Consider the following 20645-nt stretch of genomic DNA (forward strand, 5'->3'; position numbering starts at 1 on the left):
CATTTTGAGGTTCAAATCTCCCCATATGCATTGCTCATTACGATTCCTCCGGTTTAGAAATAACTCATCAATAAACACCTTGACCTTGGCTAACCTGTCTGCCTCAGCCTTATGGGGTCTGTTATAGAGGTTCAAAATTATTAACGGGTCCCCACCAGAGGGTAAAATACGGAGCACCTGTAGGTAGTCCATGTTAGTCTCCACTACCCTAACCCTACGGGTTAGGGAGGTCTTAATCAAAATGGCCAGACCTGCATAACATCTTCTTCCTTGTTTTCGTGTGGGAAAAGGGGGGGTAGTGCCTTGGAGTATCATATGTGGTAGGATGGGGAAAAGGTGTTGAAAGAACAGGGATACCGCATCTTACTTGTCGGTGTCCCACTCCCACAGGACCCCCCCCCCCACTCCATCCAGGTGATCCTCCCTCACTGGTCCACGGCGATGGCCTTGTCCTGGCCACCTGGATGGCAGATCCCCGGGGACAAGCTAGGGAGACACCTTCAGGTTTCTCACAGTACAGAATAACTACGTCTTTAAGTACTCCCGTCCTTTTTCTTCTGGGGATACCAAATAGAATAGCTGATACAGTATTCTAATATTTGTTATCCCATTGATTTTGAGGGGTAACATTTAACAAAGCACTGCTTGATCTATCCCTTGCATTGGGTAGGGGATTACATCATACGCCTACACTGTGACGCCTTCTGGAAGCCATCCCATCCTTTTTTCAAGGGGATACCAAATATAATAGCTGATATAGTGTTGTAATATTTGGTATCCCCTTGATGTTCAGGGGTACCATTTAACAAAGCACTGCTTGAACTATCCCTTGCATCTAGATGGTGAGTACATTGTCTACACTATGACTCCTTCTTTAAGGACTCCCTTCTTTTTTTCTGGGGATACCAAATATATAACTGATTTAGTGCTGTAATATTTGGAATCCCCTTCTTTTTGAAGGTTGACATTTAACAAAGCACTGCTTGAACAATCCCTTGGGGTTGGGAGTATATCATAAGGCTATGCTGCAAATCCTTCTGGAAGCCATCCCATCCTTTTTTCAAGGGGATACCAAATATAACCATTGATATAGCCTTATAATATTTGGTATCCCCTTGTTTTTGAGGGTTAGCATTAACAAAACACTGCTTAAACTATCCGTTGCATCGGGGCGATGAGAACATTGTTTGTGTACTGTGAGGAACTCATGGTGGCAACAGTAAAGACAGACACAAGTGATCACAGTTCAAGGGTGTTTATTAAACTGTAAATGCAGGATGGAAAAAATGCAGGGTGGAAAAACACCCAAGCTACACCTAAATCAAAGATGAGAGCAAGCGTCGACCATCAAATGAAAAATAAGGCAGTCCTTGTGGCATTCGTGTCAAAATAAAAAGGCCTAAACAAAAACCTATTACCAGTTCCTTGCAGCTTATTACAAAAAAAAGAGTGTGGGATAAGGGTTCAATAAAAGAAGTGTTCACAAATAATAAGTCGGGATGTGATTGCCAGGGGTCTCCTTTTCCCACGTTTCTAGCACTGAACAAGTTAGATTTCCCAATCACAGCACACACTCAAGCCTTCCCAGCACGTGTCGACAGTTCTGCATCAGCTATCAGGCTCTTCGATGGTTAAAGCCTCTTGCCCTTGAGGCCCTGATATTAAAAAACAAAGTTCAGTTCCACAAATACACCCCTGTGTCCCCCTCTTCTGGATACAGACCTTTCACAAATCCTGCATCTCCCTCACCGTGCTTGGAGCCTATCAAAGTTCCTTAATGATTTTAAGTTCAGTTCAACTAAATGGTTCCTTTCTCAATGAACTTTGGGTAATAACTTTTCACCACTGGAACTCCCTTGGTCGGGCTCCGACCCAAAATGACTAGCAGGACATTTCACTTCTCCTTGTCTTATAACATTTCCTGTTTCACAAATCTTAATGTAATTTCAAACAACCAGTGTGAGCGTCCGTTGATTGGGTTTCCCCTTTCCAATCTTTGCAACACACTGTTCACACTCTCACTTCACCAAACGGGACTCGTTCCCTTACCTTTCCAATCATCTGTCAGTCAAAAACTTCTGACGGTACAGAGGATTTTATAAGACCTCTGTATGACCACTTTGACTTCTTCCGCCTTCTCCCAAGGCCTTCTGGTTACAGTAGTTTTCTATCATTGGGTAATCGCCCAGAGATTCCAGTGTGAGCACCTACTTGGTGGCGTACTCCTATGTTGCTGGTTTTCCCCCTCATTCCTCAATAATTGTTATGCTTTCACAGTCCAGATTTAGCCCTTGGCTACTTTCATTTAACACAGTTCGGTTTATTATCAGTGCTTGACTCTACTCACCGGCTGTGATGAACCGCTGTGCTTTCTTCCTCCTTGGAGTCAAGGTTGGTACCACTAAGACAAGCGTTTCTCCCCGGCTTGGTAATCAGCGGAGGAGGGTCTGGTATACCGTTAAAATCTGTTTGAAAACATGCAGGCTATTGTTTGCAGGCTTAGGTTTCCTTCTTCTGAGGTTTCACAGGCATTGGTTAGACAGGGCAAGGTCGATCTCCTTGTCACCCCCTCGGTATGCGGCGTCTTTTGCCTCCTCTTGAACTGCCGTGCTGAGTCAGCTCTCACATTGTACAGTCTGCCTTGCTCGTCCTGTGCTCTTGTGCTCCACCTTTTATCCCTGTGCGGAAGGGAAAAGGCCTTTGGTGTGTGCGATTCTGGTCAATTGCCTGACTTTGCCTAACCCTTGTATTGGGACATGTCAGGTAAACGGCTCTGGTGTTAGTCTGTTGTCTTTCGTGTTGTGTGAAAGTGTTAGTGTGGGAAAGTGGCGGGGTAGTGCCTTGGAATATCCTATGTGGTAGGATGGGGAAAAGGTGTTAAAAGAAGGGGGATACTGCGTCTCGCCCATTGGTGTCCCACTCCCAAGGACACCCCCCCCCCCATTCAGGTGATCCTCCCTCACTAGTCCACCCCCAGGAACTGGATCCAATAGTGATGGCTGTGTCCTGGCCACCTGGATGACTGATCCCCGGGGACTAGCTAGGGAGACACCTTTTTGGGTTTTCCCACGGTACACAATAACTACTTCTTTAAGTACTCCCATCCTTTTTTTCTGGGGATACCAAATAGAGTAGCTGATTTAGTGTTGTAATATTTGGTATCTCCTTATATTTGAGGGTTAACACTTAACAAAGCAATGCTTGAACTATCCCTTGTATTGGGGAGGGGAGTACATCATAAGCCTACAATGTGACTCCCTCTAGAATCATCCCATCCTTTTTTTCAAGGGATCCCAAATATAACAGCTGTAGCGTTGTAATATGTGGTATGCCCTTGATTTCGAGGGGTAACATTTAACAAAGCACTTTTTTTGAAGGGGATACCAAATTTAATAGCTGTTTTAGTGCTTTAGTAATATAATATCACTTGATTTGACATTCAATTAGGAAGGGGAGTAGAGTATGTGTTTGGAGTAGACACATCCATTTTTGTTGGGATACCAAATACAATAGCTGATATAGTGTTGGAACATTTGGTATCCCCTTAATTTTGAGGGTTAACATTTAACATAATACTGCTTGAACTATCCCTTTAATTAGCAGGTGGGGGGGGCTCATTTCTGTGCATTGTGACTCCGGGCCAGCGCAAAGGGTGCTCGGGGCACCTAACACACAATTTATGTGGCAGGGATCACCCTGATGGCCGTGGTCACACGACAAGACAGCAGCTGCCGTGGGCTCCCAGACAGCAGCTGCTTTGCAATCACACAGAGGGCCAGTGGCTTGGAGGCACCCAGGTTACACATGCTGGTCTGGGGGCACCCAGACTAGCAGGGCCGCAGGCCTGTGATCACACAGGGTAGGCCTGCAGGCGCAACACAATGAGGCACGGAGGCAGAGTGCCATTATGTTTAGTCTGCCGCTGTTGTATTGCACGTGTGAGACGAGGCTCCTTTTTCCAATCAGTCATGAGATTGTCAAGGCACATCCTTAAAGGGGCAATACATGTTCTTAAAAACATCCACAAATACTCCCACTGGGCTGTACTTGTCACCACTGAGCAGCAGAGCACTAGCACTGTGTAGCTGTCTGAGAGACAACACTCAAACGTAACAGAACTCGCACTGAGCAGCATCTAGAGGCAGCAGGCACACCGAGTAGCACTCACAAGCAGCACTACAATGGGAATCGCTCACATTAAGCAACACTGACAGACAGTACACCCACTGGGCTGTACTCTCACCGCTTACCAGCAGAGCACTCACACTAAGTAGCTATCGGAGAGACAGAACTCACACTTAGCAGCACCCAGAGACAGCACTCGCACTTACCAGCACACCCAATTAGCAGTAATAAAACTGAACAGATCTCACTTGGAGAAATCACTCCCACTGAAGAGCACTACAAAGGGAAGCTTGCACAGCAACACAAAGCAGCAACTGCACTGACATTGGCTGGCATTCACAAAGGGCAAGGGTCAGACAACTTTTAGAGCAGCACTCAGAAAATACACAGAGACACCCCAAAAGGGGGGCAGGGAAGTACTGAGACATAGAGCAGCTGGGCTCCAACAATCTGCCGTGGGGCAGCCGTATATCATACAACACCGGCCCCCCCTGCCTTGTCACTCCTCTGGTCCATGGGACGGCTCTGGCCTGGTCCGAGATCCAGCATCGGATGTCTTGCCGGATCTGGGGGACCCGGCCTGCCTCAGCCATGACCAGGCTTTACCAAGCCGCCAGCTTTGCAGATGGTGGGGAGCTGGGGGCTTGGTGACCTAATCTTGGCGGTGCTCCTTTTCCCCAGCTCACTCGTGCATTTCCTGCCTCAGTTTGCTCATCTCGTTTGTTTTCTTCTGTCCTGAAAGGGACACCACGGATATCAATAGGCCATGATCATCAGTGTGGCGGGGATGGCGGATCACTGTTGAAAGCAGGCATTCTACATGTTCGAAACATTATTGTTGTTAAAATGTGCATTTTACACGCTCATTGGAAATGATCATTTCCAAACTCAAACGCTGGTGAAACTTGCGTTCACAAGTTTTCTTTCTTTTTTTCTTTCCACACCAATGCTCTGTAATGTGTGTGCCCCTTGCTTTGTGTTTTATCACAGGTTATATTTATTACGATGTTATGTTTATCAAACTGGTTAATCCCAAATGAATGTTTCCATTGTGCTGACAGCAGTTATTAGGAAATTAAACTGGGCTCATGGGTGGCAACTTTTGGCTTTCACTAAAGAGGCAGAAATACCTCAACCCATCCCTTGGCCACACATTTTATAACACTTCCCTTTTTATAAGTTTTGCATATATTTTTTGTTTTTATTGTTTTGGTTAAATTAAACCTTAAACACATCAAAAGAAACAACAGTATATCAATACACATAATAATATTTTACATATATAACGTCTCAGCAACGGTCTTGTCAACCTGCTGAGCTACCCCGTTAGCCATCTACTATAGAGCGAATCTATGCATCCCTTGATGTACTAAAATCACTGCATTACCAACAGTACTTTGGGTGCACCGCTGAATTCATGTATATCTTCCTGCTGTGGTTGCCAGGCCTTCGCCTGCATGGGGCACCACATGTTGCAGAGAAGCCAGGGGCCCTCGTGTCTGGCCGGGCAGCCGCGGCCATCTGCTGCTACATCAGCACTGTCACCGAACTGTAGTAAAAGCTACCTGGCAATTAATTGATGTTTCCGAAAGTTAGCTTAGTGAGTTAAGAACTACTGTGTTGGATTCTATGTAAGATATGTAGATGAATGATTGGAATGCCAGCAGGCTGGACTTCTCAACTATTGTAGGCACGGAATAGAAAGGGTAAATTATAACAAGCTAATGCTCTTTCTCTCGCTCTGTTATTGGTTGTCTCTGTGACTGAGTGTGACACACATTTTCAGGTATGTGCTCTGACTGCTCTCTGTTCTCTCTGCCAGCTGGGGTCGACTGGCGCCTAGGTAACTTTGGAGATTTCCCAGTAGGACCCTGCACCCTAGGTCCGTTTTGTGTTTGGTGGAGGATGTGTGCTGACTGGCAGAGTGTAGTGCGCAAATATTGGTACAGTCAATCTGGTACGTCTAATATTTTTTCATTGTACTTTTTCAATTGCAGGAACACAAATTGGCTCTATCATCCCATCTTGGACAGCAAAGTCCACAGCAGCAAAATGCACTATAAAAAATCTTGACAACTGTAGTAGGACTTGCCGACGGTAAGAATGTATTTTTTTTAAAACAACTGTATTTTGCTGTGGGTGTTGGTGGGGCAATTTTAAAGGTATAGTTGGGAGACAATCTGGGATTGCAAACCTATTTTTGAGACGGTTCCTTTCTCATGTCCAGTTTGGGGCGGTACTGAAAGTTCACGTCTCATGTGGGAGTTGCATTTACAGTGCACTGTGTACTCTCCACCAGGTTCCCAGCGTTACGTCCTGCTTACTAGCTGATGCCTAACACCGGAGCACCGCAGCTAATCTAATCTTGATTTTGAAGTCTCAGGTAGACCCATGTATCCTTGGCTAACTGTTGTTTTTGTTGCAGCAGCATCGCTCCAAGCGTCGGTGTGTCAACCTAACCACCTGTGTCCCAGCAAGAAAAATCCAGTGAAGCACTTAACCCAGTCACACAGGCCGGTAACAATTTCCTTTCCCTGTGTACCATTGGTTGAGTAGAAGTGCTGAAGTTTTATATCGGTCCTGTGCAATGTGCATCCAGTTGTGGTTTTTGCCACCAATCTGTGGCCTATTCCAGGACAACACTTAAAAAAAATTCAAGCTAGAACTTCACGATCTGAACAGGGAGTCTTCTGAAACTTGTATCAATGTGGTGTTTTTTTTAATCCAACCAGTATTTCTGACCTATTTTTGCTGAGTTTTTCTTTCCCCAAGCTGTTCACATGCCTTCTTTTGGGGACTTTAATTATTTTTCCCCCCAGCCTTTTCACGTGGTTCGTTTTAAATCTTTGCATGTGGTGTTTGCCATTTTGAATTTTTGAAAACTTGAAATGGTTTTTAAAAAATAACATGGCATACATTAAAGTGGGGGTTTGCAATGTTTTCACAGATTCGGGCTCCTTTTTTAGATGGATGATCGTTGGTACTAAGTGAAAAGATCTTTTTCACAGTACCAATGGAGGGGGGGGGTCGATTTTAGAAAGACTGCCCCATGACCGCACAGAGCGGTTTTGCTAAATTGAACTATCATACTTGCCAAACCCCTGCCGCACTCGAGTGCGTGCAGGGGCTGACAGGTGCTGTGAGCCCCAGCAGAGTCGTCGCAGGAGGCAGAGGTGAGTTTTGGACTGTGTGTGTGCGTGTGTCAGTGTATGTGGGTAGGATGTGTGTGTTGAGTGGGGAAATTGGGAGTTCGGGGGCGAGTTAATGAGCGGGTGGGGGAGGAGGGGGAGCAGTATGCAGCATTTTAAAGCCAATACAAAAACAGCCAAAAAAAAATCAGTCTTTTTTGTTTTGGGCTTTAAAATGCACAAATATCACATAGAACTGGATCATTTCGTAGTGCCCAAAGATGGTAGGAATTTCCAACGAAAAGCAGAAGGAGGGGTGGAAACGGACAAAAGAAATGCAAAAACATGGAAATATGTTGTTTATTATTTGGACTTTGGGTTCACATGGATCGCAGTTGCTGGACAAGTTAAGCTGCAGTGTGTGGTTTGTGGCGCTACATTAGCGAGCCTTAAGCCAACACAATTAAGGCAGCATTTGTAAACAAAACATGCCGATTCAGCAAAAAAGACCAGGGATTTATTTGTACGGCAGCTGCAAGGCATACAAAAGCAAAAAGACACTGTTAAAAATGCGGCCTCAGTACCTGCAAATGCTTTGGAAGCTTCTTACCATATTATCTGGGCAAAAACAAAAAGCCCTTTACAGATGCTGAGAAAGTAATTCTGCCAACAATTCTCGCTGTCAACCAGGTAATGCTCAGTGACGGTACAACAGAGAAATGCAAAAGTATTCCTATGTCTGAAACCACAATTTTCCGCCGCATCACTGACCTGTCCTCTGATATCAGTACAGAATTGATATCGTGCTTGAATCAGTCAGTTTGCCCTACAGTTGGATGAGGCCACTGACATTTCAGAAGAAGCACATTTGATTACTTTTGTGAGGTACTGCCGTGGAAAAGAAATATTGGAGAAATATTTTGTAAACCAATTCAGGGCAGAGCAACTGCATCTGTAGTCTTTGACATTAACTACTTCCTAAGTTCCCACTGCCTAAAGTGGGAGGCGTGTGTTTGTATTTGCATGGATGCTGCTCCTTCAATTTGTGGTGCTAGAGCTGGGTTAAAAGCAAAAGTGTTGGCAGTAGCTCCACATATATTGTGGACACACTGTGTGATCCCCGGGAACCATTGTCTTTGCGCAATATGGGGAATGGGCTGTCAGAGGTGCTGACTTCTGTTGTAAAGATTGTACATTTTATTAAGATGTACCGCACAAGAGCCCGTCTGTTTGCCACATTATATGCAGAAATGGGAGCTCAACATGATGCTTTGTTTCGCACGGAGGTCAGCTGGCTCTCCAGGGGGAAAGGTTTTAAATCGCATTTACGAACTCTGGAACAAATGGAACAAAGTGAGACACTTTCTCCTGGGTTTAGACAAGACGAAAGAAGAACCTCTGTGTGATTCACACTGGCATGTACTGTTAGCTTACTATGGCCACCTCTTTGAAAAGCTACATTTTCTAAACCTCTCCCTGCAAGGCACAGAAAAGAAACCACATCATTGGCTATGAACGCAAAAATATCAGCATTCAAGAAGAAGCTGGAGCTTTGGAGGAGGAGGGATGATGTCGGCATTCCGATGCGTTCCCATTATTAGCAGATGCTCCTGAGGAGACAGTATTATATTTTATGTGTTGCTGAAGTAACAGGAAACCATCTCAGAACCAATTGTAACCTCACTGACTGAGTGGTTAAGCCTTTCCTAGCAGACGTAGGGGGCCGCCTCCTAATACACCTTCAGGAGGCACTAATGGAGCTTCAAAGTGACCGCCTACTGGAGAGCCAATTCCAAAAAAGTTCTTTGGGTGGATTTTGGCAAAATGCAGAGTTTCCAATTTTATCAAAATGTACTGTTAGCTTTACCACGTACCTTTGCGAGATTGGATTCTCAGCACTTATCCCTAAAGACTAATCATCGGTCAAAGCTGGAAGAAAACCTGTAGTTGGCAAAAAATGAACCCAGTAGTGACAGGCTGGATGCTGAAAGACAGGGCCACCCTTCACACTAGTTCTCCAGTACGCCACTGTCCAACTTTCAAGTTACTGCATTGATGGTAATCCTGTTGTTGTACTTAAGAAACAAATTGTTACATGTCAAACGTTACTGTAGGAAATAAATATCCAACACTACATTTAGTCAAGTCCGCTGTAGCAAAACATTCTGAATGCTGTGTTTACAAATATTTGCCCTCTAATCTAATTTGAGTTATTGCAAGCAATGATTTTGAAAGAGTTTGGTGTTTGGCGCCCGCACCTCCATTTGGGGCACCATTCTACCCCCGCACCGGGCGATAACCGTTTGCAACCGATAAAAAATTTGGAGTCCATGTGTATAGAGGGGGCCCAAGGTAGCTACCTTTTTCTTAGGGGGGCTTGGATCAAAAAAGTTTGAAGACCACTGCTGAAAATGTTTTGTTTTTTTATTAAAAAAAAAAAAGGCAAAAAACTTACTTGCTGGCACCACTATAGGTTAACATATATTTTGATTGCTAGTTTTGGAAGAGCCCTTAGACCCTCCCCGGTCCCTAGGGGACACTGCACGTGCGGGCTTGAACCGCAGAATCTTAATGTACTAAACAAACCTCTGCAAAATCCCTGGTTGCTTTTTAAAGTGGTCCATTATCCACATGCTTGCTGTGCAACGTTGCTATGTGTACGGTACCTTGCATCTACAACTCGTACACAGGACCACACCTTCAGTTGGTAGGAACTAAATCATTCCAGTGCTTTACTGAGAAGGAAAGAGTTGCACAGGCGCAGCGATACTCAAGATTTGACTCGGTTGTCTGCTTAAGAACATTGCAGTGTCGCATAGCCCCTGTGAGAATGTGTCTATTGTATATAAAGGGCACAGTGCTTGTCATTTTCAATAAGTTACCAAGACAGCTGCATGCCGGTGCACAGACACCCGCTGGCATATATTTCCCGTGTGTGGGGATTGTTCATGTGTGGCTCGTGGGAAGCGTGTGTGACTTTCGCTGCATCTTCAATATTGATTCCTGCATTTCTGCTTCTTGTGTTACAGGGCGCTTTGGGCTTTACTTTACAAAAGCTCCAATTAGATTTGCTGTTGTGATTCTGCGCACAGAGAATGGTTGCAGATATTGGCCATCCAAGCTCACATAAGGCTCCTCTAACAGTGGACAGATGCCCCCTGTCTATTCATTTCTCTTAACAATGCTTGCAGCCTGATCATTGCTTTCACTTAAGCCATTGAACACCAGCCAACAAAAAAAAGTGGCATCCAGGAATTGTCCAATTATCCAGCAACTGAATTTGCATTAAAGGAGTTTCAACCCCCAACCCCCATCCCCAATTCCACCTCGATCAAGCTGGGGAAGATTGTTTAAAATATGTCCATCTATTTGAGATTTGTGTAATGTGAAAAGTGTACAGGACAGGTACTCTGTTAAGTTCAAAGTCAAAGCACCCCTAAAGAGGTTCTGTAAAGCTGCCCCCCTTAAAAAGCGAACTGTCTGGCATTCAAAGACTGTCATTTTGTATTGTAATGCTTTTGAATATTATTTTTTCACTGCTGGAAGTTACAGATTCTATACCCGTGAGGCAGAGCTTTTTACGCCATTTATTTTAAAGAAAATAGAGGGCTTGTTTACCCCTGTTTTCCATTGCCTTTTTCGGTTCACAGTAGGGCTAGTTGTGTCAGCCTTTATGCAAGGGGGACAGTGTTCTGATTTCCCCCATGACTCATGCTCTACTCCATCTACGTTTAGTTTGTTCAACACTTTGGGGACATCACTACATGATTTAATATACTCAGGATTACTGCATGTTCAAGTTATACTTTTGTCACATTCTCTATAGGTTGATGAGGTTCCCAGAGGGATTTTATTGCCCCTTCAATGCGGTTGTTTGTTCTAACCACTTGATCTCAGTAGTTAGTGTGCCTGTAAACTTTATTGAATGCTTGCTAGGGCTAGTGATACCTGTCATTAATTTTGAAAATATATTTTTTGATCATTGTTTATGATTATCTGGGGTGAATGCTTTTTATGGTTATGGTTGTTTTTTTTCTCTTTTTTTCTTGCTCTAATTTTGGGACCAGTTCATTCTCGTTGGATGCTGTGCAGCTTTGAGCTATTTTCTTGCTTTTCTGGATTTTTTCAGCAGCCTTGTGTATTAGAGGACTGACGCGGTAGCAGGAATTTTCAGACCTGGGCGTGAAAGGAGTGCTGTTAATTGCTTTTCTATTTGAAAGTGGGAGGCCGCTTTATTCCCTTAAGGGAGTGGTCTTCAAGCCTTTTTATGCTGAGCCCCCCCCCTTGAGTAAAATATAGTTTCTCCCCCCATCCCCACCACAAATGCTTATATTTTTAATTAAAAACAATCACCATACCATAATCCTTCAAGCCCCCCACCACCGGGCATCCTTCAGGCCCCAGCTGTTCAGCATACAGCGGCCACCTTTTCGTGGGTGGCGACTCCTTCCCAGTTCCACACAATGACTGTTCTACTGATAAGCCTGATCGCTTTCAAACCGTCGCCAAGTAGGGTGTAATTGCTCCTACTGGCTGCCCCTCTTTGGCTTTAGCGCTGCTGCTGCTCTAATGCCTCACAATGTTCCACACAAATAGGTCCATGCCTTCCTCAGATAAGTGCACCTGACCCTCAAAGTAATGTTATCTACATGTATCAGGCCGTGGCGCATGTGTGAGAAACCATGCCTCAGCAAAACGTACCCATGGCTTGCTTTACTGTTTTGCAGGATTTGTCCACTGCTATGAGCTCTGCACTAGTTCAGCTGTAGTGCATCATTTATGGTACAGTAGCAATGCTTATGGGGGGGAGGGGAGGACTTCTGACCCTTCTGGAGGATAGTGCCTGGCTCATATTAGCAAAGGCCACCTGCTAAGGTGTAATATTTACTTTTTGATCCCCCCAGTAAAGATCACTTTGGTCATGGGTTCTGTCCCTGCATACCCTCCTACTTCTGGTCCCTAGTATTTCCTGTACATGTTGCTGTCTGCAAGCTAGGACTCTCGGTGGTTGATGTTTACATTTAAGAAACTGAAACGGCTGATTGTCTTTTAAAAGACACAAACTAAATGACTGCAGCATTTCTGGTACAAGAGCTCTGCAGTTACGTATTGCCTCTCCAGAACACCCACCTCTGATTTGATTAGCAAGCAGGTGCAACTAGTTAAAGCCACAATGGGGAAAAGTCTTGGAGGAAGTTCCCAAGGACCAAGAGACTCTTCACTCACAAATCGGGACACATCAGGCAGGAACATCCATAGCAAGCCCACTATAAATTAATTGTTTTGGGTACAGACCTAGTTCACAAATACTTGGAGCATACTGAATTTACTTTATTTCTTCTTTTAGGCAAAAACTCAAATCGTGGCACTCTTTAATGTGCTTTTCGTTGATTTCCGACAATTCTCTGTGTATTTAAAAGGATGGGGAATTTGCACCTTTTGGCAATTCCTTGTGAAGTTAATTGTAAATGGCTGATAGAGGGTCTTGATGAAAGTAGAAGAGAAATATGTGAAGAAAAGGATTTCAAGGCAGTCGTGCTTTTCTAGTCGGGTAAACAATGTATTTTGTTTGTTCATCAATTTGATGTTTGGGGGAGGATGGTACATCTGTCGTCCCTACGTGGAGGAATTCCCTTTTTTCACACCTACAGGTGAATGCAGCACAATGCCTGCCACTCTTTTACAGCGTCTCTATCCTCTAGAGTAACTCTCAAAAGTATAGATGGCCTACTGATTTCTCTTATGTTATTGGCAAAGCGATATGGGTTGTACCCCCTCGGGGACCGTAGTCCAGGTCAGAGTATGTGTGCAGCTAGACTGAGTTGTGGATAACTGCATGGGGAGCGAGGGAAATCGCCAAGGAGCAAGAATAAGCAAAAATCAAGGGGACGGATAGGATCGTGCTTAAGTGGAGTCACTGGTGTACAGCTCGAGCAAAATGTTTGTTGTATTGGTAGTCAGATAATGAAGTTTCAACTTGCCTTTTTCCTAGCCGCAGGCAAGAAACAGTATTAAGCCACAGAAAACATTTGACGAAATAATAAAAAACCTATTGTGATGCAGAGGGACTAATTGAGGCTTTAAAAAGAAAGCTAGAGGGGAGGCCACCAGGGGGCGCACAGGCAATGGCTGCCTGATCGTACTGCTCCCGCCTCGACTGGGCTGAATAAGGGGATTGAGCCCCCCCGGACCCCCCCAGGCGGATCCAGCACGTCGGCGCAGTGAGGAGACACCCCCGGGCACCTATAGAGTGAAACAGCGACGCTCGGGACCCCGGGAGGCCCGAGAACGAGACCTGCGACGGCGCCCGGGGATGACCCAGGGTTGGGCCTCCGCAGCCGCGGCATAAGATTTCGGAGAGGACCCCCCGCGGGAGCCGCGCAGACATGGTGAGGAGCCCCCCCCCCGCCTCACCCAGCCGATTACTGATCCTCCAGCGCTCTCAGCCCCGGGAGCGGGGGCCACAGCAGGACGGGGGGTTCCCCCCGCTTCGTGAATCGGAGCCTCGCCCCTCCCCCCGGCCTCCGAGGCGCGCAGTGCAACGGGCTTGGCCAGGCGGGAGAAGGAAACACGCAGAGGGAGACAGCAGGACCCGCACCACAGCCAGAAGCCAGTCTCCTGTCGGCCGTGGGGGCGGAGGGATCCAGGTGGGGGTCAAGAAGCAGGCCCAAGCGCCAAGGGGAGCTCTCCCTCCCCTCCCCCCCACGGGGCAAGCACCAACAGGCCAGCGAGGCCCCAGCCGGGTCGCGGCGGGGCGCGTGCCTCTGGAGACTGGGGGGCAAGGACCACAGAACCAGTAGCCCGAACAGACCAGCGGACCGCGACGACTCGGAACGGGGTGTGAGGCCCCCACTGGAACGTGGTGGGAAGTGTGCCCGCCCAACAAAAACTCCCTCGGCAAAGTCACACCATAACAAAGTGGGGGCGAGCCTGGCCCCGGGACCCCCCCAAAACTCTTTGGGGCCCCCATCTGAGTACCCTAGGAAATAACCACGGGCCGTCCCAGAAGGGGGTGACCAGATGAACTGGCGGAAAACCTTGCAAGACTTTCGCTTTCAAGAGACGGCGAGCAGCAAGAGGAGCCCAAGCCCCTCCAGAGGTATGGCCCAGTCGGAGGCCCAGGCACCTTCCATGACGGCCATGGAAAAAGGTATCGCCTCCATATTGCAGGAAATTAGGGACATGCGATCCGACATCGCCCAGAAATTTGAAAAAATTGATCAAAGGGTGGACAAGGTCGAGGACAGGCTCCTGCAGGTGGAGACCTACCAATCATCATCAGCAACCCAGGAAATGGGGGTAGAGCTGAGGCTGGCGGCCTTGGAGAAAAGGGATGAGGAAAGGTCCAGACAGATGGACGACTTTGAAAATTGGGAAAGGAGGAACAATCTCAGAATTTTTGGGGTACCCGAGGTGGAAGGGGAAACGGAGAGAGACATCACCCGAACAGTGAGAGACATCATCACCCTTCTATTTTCCGAAGAAATGACCACGGAACCCACATTTGACAGGGTCCATAGAGCCGGGGGCAGGGCGGGTGGCCCTCGATCTATTCTGGTCCGGTTTCATTACTATTCTGAAAAAACAAAGGTGCTGGAGGAGGCCAGGAAGGCTCGGGAGATCACTTATAACAACGCTCAGATCACGATCTTCCAGGATCTCTCTGCCTACACCGTGGCCAAACGCAGGATGTGTCGCCCCCTAACGCTCCTGCTCAAGGAAAAGGGGATCCGCTTCCGCTGGGGCTATCCTTTCTCCCTGACCTTTGAGTATATGGGCCAGAGGTCGACTCTTATCACGGAAGATGACATACGAGGAGCCATCCAGGATTACGTAGAGGACTCGAATCCCCGGAGGGGCCCATCGGGGCCGGTGAGGGATACTCCGAGAGTCCCAGGCCCATCGAATGAGAGGAGAAGGAAAACGGGCACGAGAAAATACAGGAAAATTAACACTCCGTCGCCAGTTAAGGAGGGAGAGCGGAACGCTCCTGAGGACTGAAGGCTGGGGGGACCCGCCGAACATTGTCACGGGAAGTTACCAGTATCAGCGTCCCATGGACAGAAAGTAAGGGGGTATCATGAGGGGGATGTCGCCACAGGGCGGAAGGGGGGGCTCATAAGGACGAGCAGTGTATGGATGGGCTGGTGGTTCGGCCAATAGCCAGCGATGGCAGAACTAACTGGCTGGACGCCGGGGAGAGGGGATACGGGATTGCTGGGGTTGTTCAGTTGGGGGTCGGGTCTGGGGGGCAGTTGGGGAAATGTTTTAAGCCCACCAGGGGGGGAGGGGAAAGGGGAGAGGACAATACAATACTAAGGGAGATAGTGAGGAGGGGGGAGGTGAAGTGGTGGCCTGGAATCGTAGAACTTTTGGATAATGGCTGAAAGCCTGCCGTCCCTGGGTGTGGGATCCCTCAACGTCCGTGGTTTGAACACTCCCACAAAGAGGTCCCTGATCTGCAGGGAATTTAGAAGGGCAGGCCTCGACCTCCTCTTCGTGCAAGAGACTCCCTGGGCCCGGGGGAAGGAACCCAAAATGCGGGGTGGAGGAATAGGGGAAGTTCACTGTGCATCCCACAAGGGCAAGAAAAGAGGAGTGGCCATATTAATATCAAGGAACGTGGGTTTCGAGAAAGAGGCCATACTGAAAGATCCGGAAGGCCGCTACCTGTTGGTTCGGGGGTCGCTGCAGGGCGCCCCGCTAACTTTAGCTGTAGTATACAGTCCAAATGAAGGCCAAGCTCAATTCTGGGAAGAGGTGAGGGATAAACTTAAGCTCTTTGCCCAGGGCCCGATGGTGGTAGGGGGGGACTTCAATATGGTTCTGGACCCGTCCAGAGACAGGAAACGCATGGGCCCCCAGATCTCCAGGGCGGCTGACGAGACCATGGCAAGGAATTTCCAGAGGGTGAACTCAGAACTAGGCCTGGTGGACACGATACCCCCCCCCCCTCCCCGGGCAGGGCGTCCCCTCCTTCACATACTACTCGGCCATCCATACTTCCTTCTCAAGAATAGATTACATCTTAGTGGATGAAACCCTATACCCATCTATCACCGGCCATAGGGTGGACCCTATCCCCGGGTCGGACCATGACCTGGTCCGAGTCACCGTAGCAGGGGGATGGACCGGCGATCGCAGGGGTAGATGGAAATGCAATGACTCCTTGCTGAGGGATGAGGTCCAAGCGCAGGAGATATTGGACGCCATAACGGAATTCTTCGACCTCAACGACAATGGGGAGGTGGGCCCACACACCCTATGGGATGCATTTAAGGCTACCCTAAGGGGTGTTCTCATTAAGAAGGGAGCCCAGAATAAAAGAATTAGGGAAGCTCAAGAGAAGTCCCTGAGGGCAAAAATATCCCATCTCCAGCCGGGGGGGCCTCCCAACGGAGCCCTTAGATCGCGAACAAGTCAATGCCCTAGAGGACTACAGACTTCAGCTGAAGGACCTCCTCCTCCACAAAACAGAAAGGAGCCTCCAGCTGGTTAAGCAGAAATATTACGAAAAGGGGGACAGGGCAGATGGGATCCTAGCCTGGAAGTTGAGGGAGGTGCAGAGAAGTAGAATGGTGAGAGCCGTAAAGAATGAAGTGGGGTCAATAGGCCATGAAGCGGACCACATTGGAGAGGCCTTCCGCCAATATTATGAGAAATTGTACTCATCGGAATACACTGGGGGCGAGACCGAGATAGAAAGGTTTTTGGACTCTAGTCCCGGCCCTGACTAGTGAGATGTCAGTCGGGCTGGAGAGTCCAGTGCGGGAGGACGAGGTTGAAAAAGTGATTGGCGAGATGAAGGCGGGTACTTCCCCGGGGGAGGATGGCTTCTCTGTATACTTCTATAAAAGGTTTCGCTCGACCCTGGCCCCGCACCTAGTGAAGGTTTTCAACGCAGTCCTGGAGGGTGGCACTCTCCCGGACTCCATGATGGAAGCCATAATTGTAGTAGTACCAAAGGAAGGCAAGGACCCCACGGAGTGCTCCTCCTACCGCCCAATATCCCTATTAAATATCGATGTTAAAATCCTAGCTAAGGTAATCGGGAGGCGGAAGGAGGGGATACTGCCGAAATTGGTTCACGGAGATCAGGTAGGATTCATCAGAGGCAGGCAGGGCTCGGACAACATCCGGAAAACCATAAATCTGTTTCACTATGCTCAGAGGACCGATCTCGATGCAAGTGTCCTCTCACTAGATTCGGAAAAGGCCTTTGACAGGGTCGAGTGGAGGTACATGCAACTCCTCCTTCAGAAAATGGGCTTTGGGGTACATATCAGGGAATGGGCGGCAGCACTGTATAGAGCCCCACGGGCAAGAGTCCAAGTGAATGGCAGGCTGTCGGAATCCTTCGCCCTCTCCCGGGGAACGAGACAAGGATGCCCGCTTTCCCCCCTAATATACGTCCTAACGATGGAGCCTCTGGCCATAGCAGTCCGAGCACACCCGGACATCAAGGGGATCAGGAGAGGGGAGGTCGAATTCAAACTGTCCCTGTTTGCGGACGACATACTGGCCTATTTGGTAGACCCCGTCACATCGCTTCCCCCTCTCCTGTCTCTGATGACCAATTTCGGGCGTTTCTCGGGATTGAAGATCAACACATCCAAATCAGTTCTGCTTCCTATGCGGGTATGTGACCCGGGGCTAGATCCCTTGGGCAGGCTCAATGGTATAACAGTGGGGAAGGCCTCTATCCGGTACCTGGGCGTCATCCTTACCAGGGACCTATCCAACCTAGCCCCCGCCAACTACGATCCCGTTATGGCGGGAATCGCTGCCGACCTCAGGAGATGGGGCTCGATGGTACTCTCCTGGTACGGCCGCATGACGGCGGTAAAAATGAATATATTGCCGCGCTTACTGTATCTCTTCACTGCTCTCCCTACTAATGTCCCAGACCACACCTTCAGAGCGTTGCAGAATGCGGTAAGAGTTTGTGTGGCAGGGCAAGACCCAGAGGACCGCGAAGGCGGTCCTGACCTTACCGAGGGAGGAGGGAGGGTTCGGGTTCCCGGACTTCCAGTTGTACTTCCGCGCTGCCCAATTGCGCGTCCTCCTGGAGCACATGAAAGAGGGGATGGGAACTTACTGGTCTTACCTGGAAGACATGGATGCGCACCCCCTGAAAGTACGGGACCTTCTGTGGGCCCCCCGTAGGCTGATACCGAGTAGACTGAAGTCCCACCCTACATTGGCGGTGCTCTGGGCAATCTGGAAAGAGGGCCCCCAGACTGCACACTTGATGTCATGGCCACCCCCGATGACCTCACTCTGGGGACACCCCCTCAGATTGGGGAGCAGGGGGTTCCAAAAAGCTCAGACTTGGTCCGACTTGGGAATGGAATGGGCGGGTCAACTGTTTAAGGATGGGGATTTCCTATCATATGAGGAGTTAAGGGATGCTCTGGGGCAGGGGTCTCTCTCCATATTTGAATATCTCCGCCTGAAAGGTATCCTCTGTGATCAGTCATGGGTTCTGGACTTGAAAAGACAGCTGACCCCTTTTGAAAAATGTCTTGATTCTGCGACCTCTAGGAATGGTGCGGTATCTGGTATATACAAGATTCTTAATACCATCAACTTGGCAGAGAGGAGGGGGTTCCGTACTTTCTGGAACGACTTGGCAGGGGAAGAGATCTCGGAGGATGCCTGGTCGAGAATATTTAAAATAGGGTTCCACGGAAACCTATTCACGGCAGATATGGAACATAACTTTAAAATCTTACAAGGGTGGCATAGAGACCCGGTGAAGTTATCCAAGATGTTCTCAGGGGTGTCACCCGAATGCCCAAGAGGCTGTGGTCAACGAGGATCGAGGGGCCATATGTGGTGGCATTGCCCGAAGGTACAAACCTACTGGGAGAGGGTGAGGGGTTGGATCGCGGAAGTCTCGGAGGAACTGCTTCCCCAGAACCCCCTGACTATGCTGCTGGGTCTCCCCCCTGAGGACACGGACACGTATAGATACCCCAGAATGTGGGAAACCATGCTGAGAGCTGGGAGGGTAGCTTTGGCCCAGAAATGGAAGAGCCCGGAGACCCCCTCGAAGGAGGACTGGCTAAAGAAGGTGAAACAAATGTTCCTGATGGACAAATTGACGGCAATGGTAAACAACGACTCTAGCTCATTCCAAGCGAACTGGTATGGGGTGCGGGAGTCCTGGGGATGGGATGTTCACTGAAACCCGACGGGGGGTGGCGGATGAGGGGAGCAACAAGGAGCTTGAGGGAGGGTGGATCTCCATTGCCCGGGGAACGGTATTTGAACTACAGCCATGGAAAACTTCAGCGGCCACAACCACTTATAAACTCCGGTTATAAATAGACACTCAATGCGTCTCCCAGTCGTTTCATATGAAGAAGAAAAGAACTTTTGTTGCTATCTCCCACTTTTTCTTCCTTTCTTCTTTTGTTCTTTTCATTCTCGTTTGGGGGGGGGGGTGGAGAGGGGGTCACAGGCTGTACTGAATGTTTATGTGCCTTTAACCGAGCTTCGAGCCTGTTTGTTATATTATGAAAAATGCTAATAAAACCAAAGTTAAAAAAAAAAAAGAAAGCTAGAGGAGAAAAAGCAGCTATTGGTGGAATCTGGAGTGAACTACAAGAAGAAGATGCAGTGAAAAAAAACAAGAGAATTCTATTGTAAAAGCTGATTGGTGGAAACTGACTATTCCAAATCTTATTAATGGCTGTTCACAAAAGCTGGAAAAAACGAAGTCTTTAGTGTTCTTCATTCCTTCCTCAGAACCCGCCTCTTACTTCACATCGACAATTGAAAGACACAGCATTAAATCGACCGATATCTCTGTGTAATGTTGCAGTTCCCAAAGATGTTGCTGCGCAACAACTACAAAATATTGGACTATAAAGTAACAGTCAATTGTCTGCTACAAATGTTTTGTCTCTAATTTGACAAGCTCAACTCTATCACAACGTCTTCTCAACAGTGTGTCCTTGTTACAGTATTACGGTCATGCCTGTTTAGACAGTGAAGTGACACCTAGACGTTCCCACACACCTGCGCAATCATTAAGATTACGGTTTTAAAAAAACAATGGAATTGGTACATCCCCACAACCGAGTTTGGTTGCTTTGTCAGCCCCTGCTACTAATCGACAACTTAATTGTAGCTCACATGCTGCTCTGTGAACCTGAAGATGCAAGTGCTCTTGTGTGTAGAACTATATAGTTGATCTGGTGAATTTGTAGGTTGGGGCCAACTTGTAAATGGTACATGTTTTTCTGCTATTGATTGTGGGGGGTCAGCTAGTGTTTCTTGGATGTGGTGAATGGTTGAACTAATTGCTAGCTGCTCATAGTGATATTGGGTGAAGTGATCGGCAGTCTGTCATGCAGGTAGACCTTTAACGGATTCTGTTTAGGT

General features: G+C 47.8%; 1 protein-coding gene across 4 annotated transcripts in view; it reads left to right on the forward strand.

The window, feature by feature from the left end:
- Nucleotides 1-20645, forward strand: part of ANKRA2 (ankyrin repeat family A member 2) — a 253723-nt gene that overhangs the window by 50526 nt on the left and 182552 nt on the right. For 2 of the 4 annotated variants that reach the window (XM_069627497.1, XM_069627499.1), the window contains exons 2-3: nt 6123-6222; nt 6554-6642. The gene's annotated coding sequence lies outside the window, so the exon portion shown is untranslated. Of the gene's footprint in view, nt 1-6122; nt 6223-6550; nt 6643-20645 lie in introns of all 4 variants that reach the window. The other 2 variants (XM_069627498.1, XM_069627500.1) reach the window with 2 other exon arrangements.

The sequence above is a fragment of the Ambystoma mexicanum genome, chromosome 6p (genome assembly GCF_040938575.1).
Source record: "Ambystoma mexicanum isolate Mex_15411 chromosome 6p, UKY_AmexF1_1, whole genome shotgun sequence".
In the NCBI taxonomy this organism is placed as follows: domain Eukaryota; kingdom Metazoa; phylum Chordata; class Amphibia; order Caudata; family Ambystomatidae; genus Ambystoma; species Ambystoma mexicanum.